Genomic DNA, 6,748 nt, shown 5'->3' on the forward strand with positions numbered 1-6,748 from the left:
GCAGAAGTCGAGGTACCTCCGTGAGAAGACTCAGTAATTGTGGAAACCACGACTGTGTCTGCCAAAAGGGAACTAACAGTACTAACTGCGCTTGTTGGCGACGAACCTGAGCGAGTACACGAGGAATGAGAGCAAACGGGGGAAAAGCATAGTGGAGAGAGTCTCCCCAGTTCTGAAGGAAGGCATCTACGGCTTCCGCATGCGGATCCGGACGCCAACTGAAGTACCTGGGAAGCTGCGCGTTCAGGCGTGACGCAAACAAATCGATGCAAAACGGGCCCCAGAGAGATACAATATCTTGGAAGACCCTCGGATCCAACCTCCAGTCGCTGGAGTCCGAAATGTAACGAGAACTCCAGTCGGCTAAGGTGTTGTGGAGGCCTGGAATGTATTCCGCCACCACTGAAATTCTGTTGGAAAGACAAAATTCCCAAAAGTCTTTGGCCAGACAAGACAAAACTCTGGACCGAGTCCCTCCTAGGCAGTTCACGTATCGGACAGCAGAGACATTGTCCATACGTAGGCGAATACACGCCCGAACTGAACCCTGAGCGAAACTGCGGATCGCAAAGGAACCCGCTAAGAGCTCGAGAGCATTGATGTGAAGATGAGACTCCTCGGGAGACCATGCTCCACCCGTGGAGACTCCCTGACAGTGTGCTCCCCACCCCATCAGACTGGCGTCGGACTCGATAACCATATCTGGATGTGGGCCGAAAATAGCCCGGCCGTTCCATACTGACAGATTGTGAATCCACCAAATTAACTCGTCTCTGGTCTCCGAATCCAAGACCAGAGTATCTGAGTATGAGGCTCCCGCTCTCAGGTGAGCAATTTTCAGTCTCTGAAGAGCACGATAATGGAGGGGAGCCGGAAATATCGCCTGAATGGAAGAAGTGAGAAGACCGATCAGGCGAGCCAGGTGCCGGAGGGATAACTGAGGGAGCAATAACGCATGACGAATCTCTTTGCGGATAGATTTGACTTTGGCTAAAGGAAGACTGAGGGATAGATCCAAAGAGTTTATGGCAAAACCCAGGAACTCCACCGTGGTGGCTGGTATGAGGCATGACTTCTCCATATTGAGAATGAAACCTAGCCCTTGAAGAAGGGATTTGGCCATCTCCAAATGATCTAACAGAAGGGAAGGATTCTGGGCCATGATCAGGATGTCGTCCAAATAGATGATTAGACGCACCCCTCTGGCCCTGAGCCAAGCCACTACCGGTTTCAAGAGTTTCGTAAAACACCACGGAGCGGAGGATAGGCCAAACGGGAGGCAAGTAAACCTCCATGTCTGACCGCTCCATAAAAACTGAAGGAGATTTCGGGATGAAGGAGCTATAGGAACCGTAAGGTACGCATCCTTCAGATCCAACTTGACGAACCAGTCTCTTGGAAGAAGCATATCTCTTAGAAGATGGATGCCCTCCATCTTGAAATGTCTGTAGCGAACGAAGACATTCAAATGTTTGAGATTTATGACCGGTCGGAACTGGCCACCTTTCTTCTGCACCAAAAAGATGCTGCTCAGCACCCCCAAGTGAGGATCGGGGGACAACTCTATAGCCCCTTTGAATAGAAGGGACGAAAGTTCTGCATGTAGAAGCGTTTGGTCTGAGACTGGACCCCATAGAATAGCGGGAAGGTTCGTTGGGGGGGATACTAGTTCGATGGTAAAACCCCGGACCGTAGAGAGAACCCACTGGTCTGAGGTGATCTTTGACCACGCATGGAAAAAGAGACGGATTCTTCCCCCAACCTGTTGGGGAATCAGAGACGACACACAAGGACGACTTACCATAAGGGCGTCTAGACCCGGAAGCGCCTCGGAACCCTCTGAAGCGAGAAGAACCTCCGCGGGATGGGAAGAAGGTAGGTTGGTACTTGGAGTCCTGCAGCGATTGGCGGTAATTGAAGGAGCCACGGCCCGTACCTCTGGGCTGGAAGTTGGATCGGCCGGACAGTCGGCTCCTAGGATTGCCGGCCCTGGAGGAAAAACGCGTCTGGAAAACGCGGCGCATGGAGCTTTGCGCTTTATCAAGGGCCGTGAAAGCTCCAACATATTTTCCTAATTCTTTTATGAATGGGTCCCCAAAGAGGAGACCCTGGGCCTCCTTCCCAGATTCTGATAGGGATAAATTGGCCAATTTCGGCTCAATTTTCATTAATATGGCCTTTCTTCTTTCAATGGCAATTGAAGTATTTATATTGCCAGTCAGACAAATAGCCCTCTGGGCCCAACCACTGAGGGCCTCAGGGTCAACCTGTGTGCCCGCTGCTTTAGCACATTCAGCAAGATCAAAGATTTTTGCTAAAGGCCCGGTCAAATCAAGCAGCTTGTCTTGGCAAGCTTTCAATGCTGAGTCCAACCCCTTGCGTGGGTTGAACCCTGTTTTAGCAAGGAACTGAACCACTTTAGGGTCCACGCTGGGGGTCTCGCATATTTTGTGCGGAATCAGAGGTCGCGGACATTCTGCCCGTAATTTACTGCGAGCCTCTTTAGACAGGGGAGTACGGATCCTTGCTTCCAGATACTGAGCCACATGAGTGGCGGGAAGCCATTCAGAGGACCTTGGATGGTGCAATTGGTCGGGGTCGAATAGAGGGTCCCCCATGGGATCCAGGATAGCATCTTTGTCAGACACTATAGGGTCAATACCTGTCCCCGCTATATAAGACGGGTCATCCTCAATAGCAGGATCAACTGCCACATCAATCAAATCATCTTCCCCGGACTGGTGGGGGTAATCATCATAAGCCTCCTCAACAGACTCTGCGTCTGAGTCAGAAACCGGCTCCGGTTGAGACCGTGCGGTTTTCCAAGATCGCACCCTTTCTGCCGGGCGCGGGTTAGCTCTCTTGCGCGACTTGGACGCGCATTCATTAGATGGGACAGAGCCCACATTCACATTTGTTCTGGAGGCAGGAGGGGGCATATCAGTGATAGGTTGAGCCCTCAGGGCCTGGGAGATCGATTGGGATAAGGACACTGTCACTGAGCCCATAGCGGCTACAATAGCATCAGAGATAGACTGCTGGAGGTTAGCAGCCTGTGACTCCTGAGCAGAGGGTTCATTAACCCTATGGGGAGGGACTGGTGATACATGACCAGAATGTCTCACCTGAATAGAGCTGGCCGGGGACACAGGGACGTTAGACATGTTGGAAGGTACTATCTATAGGAGTAAGTCACCCCAATAGACAGAATAACGGCGCTGAAGGAAGAACAGGACAAGGATAACTGTACTGTAGAATCCGGAGCTGAGAACTGAGAGGGAGGGAGTCGCAGCGATGCAGAGCAGTGACGAGACTCCTCCCCTTCACCCGAAGCCAATGAGGTGAACGGAGACAAATGACTGCGGCCGAGAATCTCGCTCAGTATCGCGAGATCTCGGCACCTGAAGAGAGCTGCGTCGCAAAAGCCCGGGAAGACGGAGCGGGAACAAGGAAAGGTAATGAGGAAGGAGGGGGGGGGAAGAAGGGGGAGTAAAATGGCCGAGGCACCCCTGAGGGAACAACAGCTCAAAACGGGACGCCGGAAATGGGGAATACACCTAACAATGCGCCGACAGCGCAAATAGGCAGAGAAAACAGATAATAACAAAACGATTAACCCCTGAAGGAAGGTGAAGAATATATATATATATATATATTGGATATGAGGAAAACGGAGGAAGACAAGTCTTCCAGAAAGGGACTAGGATAGAAATAGGGTGTAACTAAGGTACTAATAAAATATAAGTACAAGTGTAGACATATATATGAAAACAGTAAATGACACAGCAAATAAAATCATCCACTTATCTGAGCTGAAGCAGCAAAGAAAGAGGAAGTGTTCATGTGGTGATGCGCCTTATATAGGGGCTGTGGGGGTGGGGTTATTGCCATGGTTACGCTGATGTCTTTTCTTCAGTTATCTTTGCTGCTATATGTTCAGTAAAGAAAGAGTTAAGCAAATATGAGCCTCCGTGTCTTGATATAAAATCTTAGTTTACTACTTTTCCATCATCCTCCCATCTTCTGGACAAATCATCCTACCACCCCCAATACTGTGCCGCTCTGCTCCAGATAACTATACCTCATAAACAGATAAACCCCCTGATAATAGTAGTACCATGCAGATAGTGCCCTTCAATAATTATTGGCACACAGAGCCCTAAAATAACTGTGCTCACCAAATAGTGCCCCTGACACTAATAGTGTAAACATAACGTCCCCCAAAAATAATTGTGGTAAGCTGATACTGTGCCAAGGTGCCCCCACAGTAAAGTGCTCCCAAAAGTCCACACATGGTAGTAATAGTGCTCCTACAGTGCCCCCAACATGTCCCCACTGTGCCCCAGAAGTAATAATGCTCCCATAGTGCCCATACTAGTAATCATGTTCCCCATAGATCCCCAGTAGTAATAAAGCCCAACATAATGCCCCCCAGTAGTAATAATTCTCCTTATAATTTGCCAGTGCAAAAAATACCCCCTTTTAATGCCTCCAGTTGAGCTAATGTTCCCATAGCGCCCCCATAATGTGCCAGTATAAAATACCCCTATATAGTGCCCCAGTAAATGCCCCATAGTGCTCCTCTCCCCCTTCCTCCTAGTGCCCCCATAATGTACCAGTATAAAATGCACCATATATAGTGCCCCAGTAGATGCCCTCAGTGTCCACATGATTTGTGAGTATAAAATAACCCTTCTTAGTGCCCCCCATAGATGAGCCCATAGTACTCCTCTCTCCCCTTCCCCATAGTACCCACCATTATGTGCCCCAGTATAAAATACAGAGCCCCTCATATAAAATACCTCTTCTTTGTGGCCTCAGTAGAAGCCCCCATAGTGTTCCTCTCCCCCCTTCCCCAATATAAAATACCCCTTCTTTGTGGCCTCAGTAGATGCCCCCAATAATGTGCCAGTAAGAAGTGCCCCCATAGATGCCCCATCGTGCCACCCAATAATTTGCCAGTAAGAAAAGCCCCCATAGATGCCCCCACAGTGCCCCCCAATAATGTGCCAGCAAGATGTGCCCCCATAGATGCCCCCCAATCATGTGCCAGTAACAAGTGCCCCATAGATGCTCGCCAATCATGTGCCAGTAACAAGTACCCCCATAAATGCCACCCAATCATGTGCCAGTAACAAGTACCCCCATAGATGCCCCCCAATCATGTGCCAGTAACAAGTGCCCCATAGATGCTCCCCAATCATGTGCCAGTAACAAGTACCCCCATAAATGCCACCCAATCATGTGCCAGTAACAAGTGCCCCCATAGATGCCCCTAATCATGTGCCAGTAACAAGTGCCCCCATAGATGCCCCCCAATCATGTGCCAGTAACAAGTACCCCATAGATGAAACATAGAAACATAGAATGTGTCGGCAGATAAGAACCATTTGGCCCATCTAGTCTGCCCAATATACTGAATACTATGAATAGCCCCCGGCCCTATCTTATATGAAGGATAGCCTTATGCCTATCCCATGCATGCTTAAACTCCTTCACTGTATTTGCAGCTACCACTTCTGCAGGAAGGCTATTCCATGCATCCACTACTCTCTCAGTAAAGTAATACTTCCTGATATTACTTTTAAACCTTTGCCCCTCTAATTGCCCCCAATCATGTGCCAGTAACAAGTGCCCACATAGATGCCCCCCAATCATGTGCAAATAACAAGTGCCCTCATAGATGCCCCCAATCATGTGCCAGTAACAAGTGCCCCAGTATAAAATACAGAGCCCCTCTGTATTATGTGCCCCAGTATAAAATACAGAGCCCCTCATATAAAATACCCCTTCTTTGTGGCCTCAGTAGAAGCCCCCATAGTGTTCCTCTCCCCCCTTCCCCCATATAAAATACCCCTTCTTTGTGGCCTCAGTAGATGCCCCCAATAATGTGCCAGTAAAAAGTGCCCCCATAGATGCCCCCATCGTGCCACCCAATAATTTGCCAGTAAGAAAAGCACCCATAGATGCCCCCACAGTGCCCCCCAATAATGTGCCAGCAAGATGTGCCCCCATAGATGCCCCCCAATCATGTGCCAGTAACAAGTGCCCCAAAGATGCTCCCCAATCATGTTCCAGTAACAAGTGCCCCCATAGATGCCGCCCAATCATGTGCCAGTAACAAGTACCCCCATAAATGCCACCCAATCATGTGCCAGTAATAAGTGCCCCCATAGATGCCCCCAATCATGTGCCAGTAACAAGTGCCCCCATAGATGCCCCCCAATCATGTACCAGTAACAGGTGCCCCCATAGATGCCCCCCAATCATGTGCCAGTAACAACTGCCCCCATAGATGCCCCCAATCATGTGCCAGTAACAAGTGCCCCCATAGATGCCCCCCAATCATGTGCTAGTAACAAGTGTCCCCATAGATGCTCCCCAATCATGTGCCAGTAACAGGTGCCCCCATAGATGCCCCCCAATCATGTGCCAGTAACAAGTGCCCCCATAGATGCCCCCAATCATGTGCCAGTAACAATTGTCCCCATAGATGCCCCCCAATCATGTGCTAGTAACAAGTGCCCCCATAGATGCCCCCAATCATGTGCCAGTAACAAGTGCCCCCATAGATGCCCCCCAATCATGTGCTAGTAACAAGTGCCCCCATAGATGCCCCCCAATCATGTGCCAGTAACAAGCGCCCCCAATCATGTGCCAGTAGTAGTACCATATGAAAAAACACTTATACTTACCTCCATCAGGCTGGCAGCGATGCGATGCAGGCCTCTTCTGACCTGTGTCCCAC

Source organism: Bufo bufo, chromosome 1, assembly GCF_905171765.1.
Source record: "Bufo bufo chromosome 1, aBufBuf1.1, whole genome shotgun sequence".
NCBI classification, from domain to species: Eukaryota; Metazoa; Chordata; class Amphibia; order Anura; family Bufonidae; genus Bufo; species Bufo bufo.